This window comes from Salmo salar, chromosome 16 (assembly GCF_965601325.2).
Source record: "Salmo salar chromosome 16, fSalSal1, whole genome shotgun sequence".
Taxonomy (NCBI): Eukaryota; Metazoa; Chordata; class Actinopteri; order Salmoniformes; family Salmonidae; genus Salmo; species Salmo salar.
Window position 1 is genome coordinate 89,970,380 of NC_138306.1, and position 12,301 is coordinate 89,982,680.

General features: G+C 42.9%; 1 long non-coding RNA gene and 1 pseudogene across 2 annotated transcripts in view; both read right to left on the reverse strand.

Moving 5' to 3' along the window:
• LOC106600650 (uncharacterized) overlaps nucleotides 1-12,301 on the reverse strand; it is a 132,753-nt pseudogene that overhangs the window by 83,899 nt on the left and 36,553 nt on the right. The window lies entirely within an intron of this gene.
• On the reverse strand, nucleotides 3,118-9,929 carry LOC145861038 (uncharacterized). The gene is made up of 2 exons (XR_014380800.1): nucleotides 5,660-9,929; nucleotides 3,118-5,558 (listed from the first exon to the last, which is right to left on the reverse strand). It is a non-coding gene; the product is annotated as an uncharacterized LOC145861038 (long non-coding RNA).

A 12,301-nucleotide genomic window follows, 5' to 3' on the forward strand; every position in this document is an offset into this window, starting at 1 on the left:
TAATACTAGATTCATTATTTTAGTCATTGATGATGAATGTATTTGAATAACTGTATTGAAGTTAATTGATCTGGTGGCAGGTAGCCTAGCGGTTAAGAGTGTTGGGCCAGTAACTGAAAGGTTGCTGGTTTGAATCCCAAGCCAACAAGGTGAAGAATCTGTCATTGTGCACTTGAGCAAGCCAATTAACTTATTTGTCCTTTAAATTGCTCTGTATAAGAGCATATACTAAATGTAATGAAAAATGTTTGTACATTCATTTAACCACTTTTTTCCTCTTGTGTATAATTAAATTAAATAAACTGAAGTGAAATACTGTATATACAATACACAACATTACCTCTTTGTTTACCCTGGCCAGAGGTACAGGACCATAGTAGGCTAGACTATGTAGCTGCTGTTGTTCGTAGCCTACAGTTTCCATGCAATACAGCATGTCAGATCACTAATGATTAGGTGTATAGGCTGCTACATTTATGCAAGAGTTTTAGCTGGTGTCTATCAGGAGTGATGTATTATCAGGCTAAATAACTACCAGAGGGAAGTGGAGAGCCGCCTTGAGCTTTGTGCCCGACCTGCCCGACATGGTCAAGAGAGACAAAGGACATGCAGCAGCACTCCGATGTGAAGACCTGTACTAAAATGTACGATTGTAATACAATGAAAAAATATAGGATGGTATTTTTGTGGAATGGTAGTGACCAAAAAATATATGTTTTTTATTGTACTAGAACTAGGAACATAGAAGAAACTGACAGATGTGTCATAATAGCCCAGAACTAAAGCTGCACTGGGAGACACATTTGAAATGGAATACATGCAGCTGGGTGGAAATAATCACAGTAAAACACGATTGAAATGTATTGTTGGAAGGACTGTGGTGACCATTCATGTAATACATTAAATATATACATCAGATGGTATTGGGGAGCTATTTCATAGGGTTTTCATGGGTACATTATTTACCCATTTCAATCTTATACCAACCAACCCTATGCTTGGTGTGACTGTTATGGTCAGAGCAGACCATCTGATATGCCCTTAAATTTTGTAATACAGTGGGGGGGAAAAGTATTTGTTGATCCCCTGCTGATTTTGTACGTTTGCCCACTTACAAAGAAATGATCAGTCTATAATTTTAATAGTAGGTTTATTTGAACAGTGAGAGACAGAATAACAACAAAGAAATCCAGAAAAACGCATGTCAAAAATGTTATAAAATGATTTACATTTTAATGAGGGAAATAAGTATTTGACCCCTCTGCAAAACATGACTTAGTACTTGGTGGCAAAACCCTTGCTGGCAATCACAGAGGTCAGACGTTTCTTGTAGTTGGCCACCAGGTTTGCACACATCTCAGGAGGAATTTTGTCCCACTCCTCTTTGCAGATCTTCTCCAAGTCATTAAGGTTTCGAGGCTGACGTTTGGCAACTCGAACCTTCAGCTCCCTCCACATATTTTCTATGGGATTAAGGTCTGGAGACTGGCTAGGCCACTCCAGGACCTTAATGTGCTTCTTCTTGAGCCACTCCTTTGTTGCCTTGGCCGTGTGTTTTGGGTCATTGTCATGCTGGACTACCCATCCATGACCCATTTTCAATGCCCTGGCTGAGGGAAGGAGGTTTTCACCCAAGATTTGACGGTACATGCCCCCGTCCATCGTCCCTTTGATGCGGTGAAGTTGTCCTGTCCCCTTAGCAGAAAAACACCCCCAAAGCATAATGTTTCCACCTCCATGTTTGACAGTGGAGAAGGTGTTCTTGGGGTCATATGCAGCATTCCTCCTCCTCCAAACACGGCGAGTTGAGTTGATGTCAACGAGCTCCATTTTGGTCTCATCTGCCTACAACACTTTCACCAGTTGTCCTCTGAGTCATTCAGATGTTCATTAGCAGACTTCAGACGGGCATGTATATGTATTCTTGAGCAGGGGGACCTTGCGGGCGCTGCCGGATTTCAGTCCTTCACGGCATAGTGTGTTACCAATTGTTTTCTTGGTGACTATGGTCCCAGCTGCCTTGAGATCATTGACAAGATCCTCCCGTGTAGTTCTGGGCTGATTCCTCACCGTTCTCATGATCATTGCAACTCCACGAGGTGAGATCTTGCATGGAGCCCCAGGCCGAGGGATATTGACAGTTCCTTTGTGTTTCTTCCATTTGCGAATAATCGCACCAAATGTTATCACCTTCTCACCAAGCTGCTTGGCGATGGTCTTGTAGCCTATTCCAGCCTTGTGTAGGTCTACAATCTTGTCCCTGACATCCTTGGACAGCTCTTTGGTCTTGGCCATGGTGGAGAGTTTGGAATCTGATTGATTGATTGCTTCTGTGGACAGGTGTCTTTTTTACAGGTAACACGCTGCGGTTAGGAGCACTCCCTTTAAGAGTGTGCTCCTAATCTCAGCTCGTTACCTGTATAAAAGACACCTGGGAGCCAGAAATCTTTCTGATTGAGAGGGGGTCAAATACTTATTTCCCTCATTAAAATGCAAATCAATTGTAGCTCAGTTGGTAGAGCATGGTGTTTGCAACACCAGTGTTGTGGGTTTGATTCCCACGGGGGGCCAGCACAGAAAAAAATAAATAAATAAATACATGTATGAAATGTATGCATTCACTACTGTAAGTCGCTCTGGATAAGAGCGTCTGCTAAATGTAAATAACATTTTTGACATTTGTTATTCTGTCTCTCACTGTTCAAATAAACCTACCATTAAAATTATAGACTGATCCTTTCTTTGTCAGTGGGCAAAAGTACAAAATCAGCAGGGGATCAAATACTTTTCCCCCCACTGTATGCAACCTGGAATTAAAATGTAAGAGGACCAGTGCTTCTACAGTGAAACACATCTCACATCTGTGCAGTTTGAGAGAGATGTTGTTGGACTACATTGTATCGTTGTTTCCTCTTCTGAGGTCACTGGTGGGGAACATCATTTAAATTCACAGAGACAATGAGTCCTTCAAGTTTAGCACTATATCCACACGTTTAAATGATCAGTTTGATGATGAAGGGGGAGATTGAATTTACAATGGGGGTTGGCAACTAGGTTTGGCCTCCAGTCAATTTGTTGCCTAACTTGTTATCAGGTTTCAGGTAAGACCCAAGTGCAGACTGTGTAGTAGTAACAATGTTTATTGTAACAACAAGGGCAGGCAAACGACAGGTCAAGGCAGGCAGGGGTCGATAATCCAGAGTAGTGGGGCCAAGGTACAGGACGGTAGGCAGGTTCAGGTCAGGCAGGGGTCGATAATCCAGAGTAGTGGGGCCAAGGTACAGGACGGTAGGCAGGGTCAGGTCAGGCAGGGGTCGATAATCCAGAGTAGTGGGGCCAGGGGCGAAAATCTGACATCAACTTTGGAGGGGACAATTACATTAAATTTTCTCAAGAGCAATTCTTGAGGGGGACACCAAAAGTAGTGCTGTAACACATAGCCTACGTTGTAATATGTTAAATGTATATTGAGGAACCATACTTACTACTACTGGATAATTGATAGGTACAGTAGTTAACAGAAGGGTTGTCCCAACTTGTTCAAATGTTTAAATCATCATAATACTACTACTAATAATAGTTATAGCAGTGTTCCTTATCAGTCCAGTATGTCTGCAGGTATTTGTATTTACAACCAGCAATACCAAGAAAAGCCAGTAGGTGGCAATGGTACTGTACACTGTATGGGTGCAGTTTTCGTAAATACAATGAACATGGTGTGATCTCGTCTAAAATAATCTCCATTGAGTAACATCAAAGTTGTTCTCCGTATTGAATTGACCTTTTAATTTTACTTTTTCTGATACATTTATAAAGTCATTAAATATGTGCCACTGGCCTGAGTCTACTACAATAGCTTTACAAGAACAAAAAGCTAAAAATAAGTACAGTTCTAAAAGCAAAATAACTACTTCAATGAATAACCCAAATAAATCAACCAAAATATCCTTCAGTCTGTGTCTCAACTCTTCAAACAGCAGCTATGGACAAGTATGTCACACAAAGTATGACATTTTAAATAAAATAACATGAAATAAATAATTAGTAAGTGTACTGTCATGTACTAAAGCCTCCTGAGGACCTCTGCTGCCTCTCCACTGCTGCTACAGGGGTATTTGTTGTGAAAGAGAGGGCTCTGCACTGAAAGAGAATCTATGTTTAGCTCTGGGTACTGATCTAGAGACTCATCCAACTCCCCCGTGAGAAGCGCTCTTTCCAACTTTTGCAGGACGTTTAGACTGTCCTGGTCAGAACGGTCGCCAAACTGAACCTCCACACCATCCAACACAAAATAATTCTGCCCTATAGTGATCCACTGCTTTGCCAGCAAATCGTCTTGAGTGTGTCTCAATGGATTCAATAGAGTCAATCAATGTTGTTGCTTTCTCATACAGTGCAAGGTAGCTTTCGTCATTTCTCTTGCCCCTAAGAGATGACCGCACACACTCGACTGCAGCCTGCATACCAGAGACAGTCTGAGTTTTCTTCTGCAGTGAAATGTTTAGACATTCAAGCTCTCCAAGAACAGCAGAGGCAAGTGTGAGGCCCAACACAGTCTTGCCTTTGCTGAAGTGCTCGAATAAGCCACTGGCGGTTGAAGCTGTCTTGGATGCAGTTGTTGCCATCTCCTCTAGGCTGCTTAGTACCCGCTCATACTGCCCTAGCACAGCTCTAATAGCAGTATTCCGCACAGTCCACCTCGTTGGACGTAGGGGTTTCAGGGTGGTCAGATTTGTATCTTTGGACGTGGCAATTGATTCAAACATGCTCTTAAACTTTCCTGACTGGCCATAGAGGACACCTAACGATTGGACCCAAGAAAGGGAATCCCGGATCAGTGGGGAGGCTGTGCAGCCAGCCTGTGTAATCAGATTACACAGTGTGCTCCACAATGCACATAGAGGGCTAATGGCTGCTGCCTCCTCACAATTGCCTGTGCACCTGTGTATTTTCCTGCCATGTTTAGAGTCACCATCGTAGCTCTGCCCACGTAAGCCAGACATGGGCAAATTGAGCCTCAACAACACATCAGTTGCCACTTTCGCAATGCCCTCGCCTGTTGTCTCCGACACCCTGTATAGCCCAATAAACTCCTTGTGAGGGACAAGGTCATGGTCAACATAACGCAGGCAGACACTCTCCTGTTCAGCACCAGAGACATCTTGAGTACCATCAACAATTACTGAAAATTGTACAAATCGGAAGAGACCTAATCTCAGCTGCAATGCCTTGAATGACTGTATTGGCCATGATGTTCAGAATTTCATTCTGTACTCCTAACTACCGGTACCCAAAACTACACAATTAATCAAAACAGCAATACCATTGCCTTAAACAAATCTTAGTTCAGTCACCAGTTTAAGTTGATGAGTGGGGGTATCTATGGCATTTTCCAATTATGTCCCTATTTTACAAGATAACCAAAAAATTAGAACCTTTCATAATGTTGCCAAACAAAGACTCAACAAACTTACCTGAGACTCCCTGTCTCTGCCAGTCTGTCCCTGCATATCTGTCCCCAACTCTGCTGTCTGTGTGCCATCTGTTGCCTGCTCTGCCTAATGACATCAATGTGAAACATTTCTATTAGCATTTCACTTCTTTCTTATGAACATTTTATCAACTAGTCTTTGAGATATTAGGCTACTAGGGTTCTTACTTTGCGTTTTGGTGTACTGAAAAATACTCTGATGTCCGTCTTTTTTCTTTTTTCTGCCATTTTTCTACCTGGCTGGCTGGCTGGCTGGCTGGCTACACACACACACAGTGTGTAGGTTATTTACAGTAGGAGATGGGCTTCTATCATCTTATCTTCTATCATTCTATATGGACTTCGATCTAAAAGGTAGCTAGCAAATGTGAAACGGATTAAAATGACAAGAGTTGACAGCTGTATGAGTTCACCATTTACACAACATATGCTGCAACCTTTTGTAATTTTAATAGTTTGTTTCATATTGGCTGGCTTCCAACAATAGCTGAATTTGCAAAGCTAGTGAGCGCCAATTCCGTTTCAGTGGTGTTTGCTATAATCTTTGTTACCCGAGTTAAATAAAGTTGAAATAAAATAAATAAAAGTTCCCTTGAGACAATTTAGCTTTTGCAACGAGACCATTAAATATATTTAAGACCATTGTCTTAAAATTAGAACCTGTTCAGTTTGGATTTCAGTTTATCGCTAACCTTATCACAGGGACTTTGAAGCACTAACTTACATCATCTGCATGCTGATTTCGGAATAAATTGACGATTCCATCTTTGACGAGGCCACATAAATGGAATAGGTACTAGCTAGCTTAATAGTTAATATTTGCGCGCTACCTCTGCATATTCAGCTAGTGTGTGTGCGCGATTGACTGGCTAACCTCACGTCAGTTACGTTCATTGAGTGCCTTTCAGACAGTAGATACGACCTCTCTGTTACGGAGCAAGCTAAGGAACTGGCAGTGGATCAAACCATTGTGAGGCAAAGGGTGGGGGTGTCGCAATCTTTTGAAACTTAAAAACGCGCTATTAAGTGTCTATAATCAGCACAATTGCTTTCATTGCGTATTATTAATATTATTTAAATTACATAGTTATGTTTCAGTGATATATTGGGGGGGACAAATCATATTTTTCCCAGGATGGGGGGGTCGTGTCCCCCCCGTCCCCCCCGGGATTTCCGCCCCTGAGTGGGGCCAAGGTACAGGACGGTAGGCAGGTTCAGGTCAGGCAGGGGTCGATAATCCAGAGTAGTGGGGCCAAGGGACAGGACGGTAGGCAGGTTCAGGTCAGGCAGGGGTCGATAATCCAGAGTAGTGGGGCCAAGGTACAGGACAGCAGGCAGGTTCAGGTCAGGCAGAGGTCGGTATAAGGTACAGGACGGTAGGCAGGGTCAGGCAGAGGTCGGTATAAGGTACAGGACGGTAGGCAGGGTCAGGCAGAGGTCGGTATAAGGTACAGGACGGTAGGCAGGTTCAGGTCAGGCAGAGGTCGGTATAAGGTACAGGACGGTAGGCAGGTCAGGCAGAGGTCGGTATAAGGTACAGGACGGTAGGCAGGGTCAGGCAGATGTCGGTATAAGGTACAGGACGGTAGGCAGGGTCAGGTCAGGCAGAGGTCGGTATAAGGTACAGGACGGTAGGCAGGGTCAGGCAGAGGTCGGTATAAGGTACAGGACGGTAGGCAGGTTCAGGTCAGGTAGAGGTCGGTATAAGGTACAGGACGGTAGGCAGGGTCAGGCAGAGGTCGGTATAAGGTACAGGACGGTAGGCAGGGTCAGGCAGAGGTCGGTATAAGGTACAGGACAGCAGGCAGGCAGAGTGGTCAGGCAGGCGGGTTCGGAGTCAGGACGGGCAGGGCTCAAAACCAGGAGGGCGAGAAAAGAGTGACTGGAAAAAGCAGGAGTTGAGACACAAACCGCTGGTAGGGTTGAACAAACAAGACACACTGTCACAGACAGAAAACACAGGTATAAATACCCTGGGGATAAGTGGGGAAGATGGGCAACACCTGGAGGGGGGTGGAGACAAGCACAAGGACAGGTGAAACAGATAAGGGCATGACACTTGTAGCTAGTCTGTGGGCCAGAACATAATTAAGCTGTTAACAAATAGCCTAGAGCAGTGAGATATACCTGCTGGAGCGCGTGCTATGGGTGGGTGCTGCTATGGTGACCAGTGAGCTGAGATAAGGCGGGGCTTTACCTGGCAAAGAGTTATAGATGACCTGGAGCCAGTGGGTTTGGCAACGAATATGAAGCGAGGGCCAGCCAATGAGAGCATACAGGTCGCAGTGGCCTACCTGTTCTTTTAAAATATATGGTTGATTTTGCAAATACTGGCACTTTTGGATGTTAAATGTTTTGGAAAATGAAATCTCTTGAAACTGCTTTTTCTCTGAATATCTTCTTCACTCTGTCTGGAAACAAGATCTAATAGTGGCTGAGACCACACTATTTAACAATTAAAGATTTTTATCGGTTTCTCCGAATACCTGAGGGGAAGTGTCATTACCACTAGGTCATAAAATTAGCTATTTTAGTTGAAAGAGAAATTACAGAAATGGCACCTAAGGTGTTTTATATAACATTTCACATGAATTGTATTTTTTATGTTTTTTTTTTACTATTTGGAAGTTTTCTTAATTATATGTGTAACCGATGTGAAATGGCTAGCTAGTTAGCGGGTGCGCGCTAATAGTGTTTCAATCGGTGACGTCACTCGCTCTGAACCCTTGAAGGAGTTGTTCCCCTTGCTCTGCAAGGGCCGTGGCTTTTGTGGAGCGATGGGTAACAATGCTTCGAGGGTGGCTATGTGTGCAGAGGGTCCCTGGTTCGAGCCCAGGTAGGGGCGAGGAGTGGGACGGAAGCTAAGCTGTCACATTGATGCTGTTGACCTGGATCACTGGTTGCTGCGGAAAAGGACGAGGTCAAAAGGGGGGTGAGTGTAACCGATGTGAAATGGCTAGCTAGTTAGCTATTGCCTTACCTCCCCAGCTAGTTAGTGGGGTGCGCGCTAATAGCGTTTCAAATCGGTGACATCACGTTTCGAAATGTATTTTGCGACGCGAGCGGTGTAGCCAGCCTGTAATAACCATAGTAAGTCACATGAATAGACATCAAAATCACTCAACCATCCTAACACAATACAACATGTAATGATCTTATTTAGTGTTCAATTTCAACTGAACCATGATCATATATGTCATTTGTTTGTGTTTTCAGGTCTTACAGCAAGTAAAAATGTATTAACAAATACATTTTGTCATTACCACCACATTCTGTCTTTACCATCACAGTTCATTATGTGGTGGTAATGACATGTGGTGGGAATGACATTTTTATGATATTTGGTCATAAATAGCAGGGAATCTAGCAGGCTAACTCCAGTTGAACAGCTAGCATACAATATATCCTAAATACACATAATTAAAACATAATTTCTAAAAATTAACATAATGTGATGGAATTATAGACTATTTGGTAATGACCAAATCGACTCCATGACATCCATGTGCTCCACTGTCACTATTCATATCCATGGTAACCAAGTACATCATATCCATGGTAACCAAGTACAAACGTTTGAAAAAAGGTTATTGTCATGTAATTTGCTTGTCGTGGTGTTAATGACACAATACTTAGAGACGACTGTATTTTGTGTAAAGAAAGTATCAAATGGCTTATGCACATCTAATATGTATATAGTTTCCATGTATTTGACTCTTTTTAAACAAGTGCATTAAATATTTTATAATTAAATATTTTTTAAGTGTAATACATAGAATAATGTCAAAAGTCTGGGTGTGAGACAGAACAAAAACAGTGAAATCCAGACATGACATGCTGAAGAAAATGTAAAAAATTTAAGCTGAAAAAAAAAAAGAGTTTGAGGTTATTTAGTATCTACTTAATGGATGTGAAATAAACAAATCTAAATTAACATTTTATCTTAAAAATGTAACCCTAAGACACAAAAAGGCCCGTTGTGAAGAGGGCACAACAAAACCTATTCCCCTCAGGAGACTGAAAAGATTTTGCATGGGTCCTCAGATCCTCAAAAGGTTCTACAGCTGCACCATCGAGAGCATCCTGACTGGTTGCATCACTGCCTGGTATGGCAACTGCTTGGCCTCCAACCGCACGGCACTACATAAGGTAATGCGTACGGCCCAGTACATCACTAGGGCCAAGCTTCCTGCCATCCAGGACCTGTATACCAGGCGGTGTCAGAGGAAGGCCCTAAAAATTGTCAAAGACTCCAGCTGCTCTAGTCATAGACTGTTCTCTCTGCTAACGCACAGCAAGCGGTACTGGAGCTCCAAGTCAAGGTCCATGAGGCTTCTAAACAGCTTCTACCCCCAAGCCATAAGACTCCTGAATAGCTAATCAAATGGCTACCCAGACTATTTGCATTACCCCACCCACCCCCCCTCTTTTATGCTGCTGCTACTCTCTGTTATTATCTATGCATAGTCACTTTAATAACTCCACCTACATGTACATATTACCTCAATTACCAATTACCCTGCACATTGACTCTGTACCAGTAACCCCTGCATATAGCCTCGCTATTGTTATTTTACTGCTGCTCTTTAATAATTTGTTACTTTTATTTATTTATTTCTTAAAACTGCATTGTTGGTTAAGGGCTTGTAAGTAAGCATTTCACTGTAAGGTCTACACCTGTGTTATTCGGCGGATGTGACATAAAAATGGATTTGATCACCCATATTCATCGTACTTCTCCAATTTCAAACCAGTGTGTCTTGTTTGTAACGAGACTGTCGCTGTTTGCAAAGAGTTCAATCTGAGATGTCATTATGAATCTAAGCATGGTACTTTCAGAAGTAGATGTTCCACCCCAGACATGAGGCTGAAGTCCGACGCAGAAAGGAAGGTGGGCCTAAGGAGTGAACACCCTGTGTGTTTTACAGTGGTGATTTTAGCATGTACATATTTTATTGTTATTTAACCCTAATTTAACTAGGCGGTTCTTATCGACTTACACAAATCCACAAGGAGTCAGTAGAAACCATATTTGTTTAAGCAAGTCAGTCATATCAGCAGTAAATGAGGCTGAATTAACTGTTTAGCTGCCAGACGAGGCTCCTGTGGCTGATACCACCGCTGCACCTGGCTAAGGATTCACTCTGTGGTGCTGACAGCAACGCTCAAGCATTATGTTGGACTAACTAAAATTCAAATGGTTTATTTGAGCTGTTCTTGCCATAATATGGACTTGGTATTTTACCAAATCTTCTGTATACCACCCAGTGGTGTAGCTTCAGCCGATGTGGTTGCACCAGGGCCCGTGGAGTACATGAGCCCGGTGATGAGCCTGGATCTGCGGAGCCACAGGCCCCCTATGTAATTTGAATTCCACCCTACCATGTCCAATTATTAATTGTTGACACGAGTCCATCATGCCCATGATTTAACGAGAAGATCTTTCTTTAATGTCGGCTATATGATAAATGATCCCAATGATGGTTTCACCAACAAAATGTTTTGTCACTACATAAGTCAGCATGATATTTTAGTGTATTGATGACAATAAATCTAATTAATTTGCTAAATAAATCATATTATTCAATAGTTTCAATACCATGATAAAATAATTAAATGCATTCTGGGATTCATTGTGCAAATACTCTCCAAAGCTTTGTTGTTTCTGTCATCGTTTTAAGGAACAGTTGAGCAAGCTATCAAGAGACAACGGGCGAGAAAATAAATTAATAGAATGTCGAGAATAGAAAATTACGGATTTAAAAATCAGCAATGTATCAACACAAAAGTGGAGCCCAAAAGAGGAAGGCCAAAAATGAGAAAGCAAAGGAGGTATCAAAATTAGTTAAATTAGATTCATTTTTCAAATGCAGTTCAAGTGCAGCCATTGCTAGCACAAGCAATGTAGTGGGACCAGAAGAGGATGTAGGTTTATCATCGCCAGCAGCAGCTTTTAGCGGGTCAAGTGAGCCAAGGCCAAGCTGTTCCATCGTACCAGAAGAAGCAACTATGACAGAGGAGGATACAGGTTGTCAGGTATGGGCGGATACGACCCTGAGCACAAGCCAGGCCGGACAAGCTATCCCCGGGCCAGGCCGGGCGAGGAGGAAGAGGAGCAGGGCGAGACTAGAATGGTGGCGGCTGAGGAAACAGGCGGAAGTGGGACAGACAGCCTTTTTACCTATCCAACTGACAGGGGACATTATGCAACAAATGTGGATGCAAAAGTTAAACGGGACGTTATTGCATTAGGCTCGTGTAAACCTACTGGCCCATTCCCAAGAGATGACGAAAGGCGGTGTTTTTCCGAGTCGTATTACACCACTACAACCAAGGCTGGAATCAAATTACCACGTACATGGCTATGTTATTCTGCCAAGCTAGATTGTACGTATTGTGAGCCTTGCTGGCTGTTCGGAGATCAGAGTGCCCCTTTCTTCTCTGATGCGTGGGTGAATGGAGTGAGAGATTGGCGCCATCTAACACCCAAAATAGCATGTCATGAGACATCCCAGATTCACATGGGTGCCTGTTTGGTATATGAGCAATGGAAGCTACATTTCTGGCGACAGGTGTTGGAGCGCATAGTTAATGTAACTCTCACACTTGCATCATGTAATTTGGCGTTCAGCTGGGGCACTATGAAAAGCTGGGGCAGGTCAACAATGCGAATTTTCTCAATATAATTGAACTGCTGTCATTTTACAACCCAGTTCTGAAATAACTTTTAGAATGCCCCACAGGATCCGTTAACTATCTCAGTCCTCAAATCCAAAATGAGCTGATTTATATCTTAGCCGAGCGAGTGAA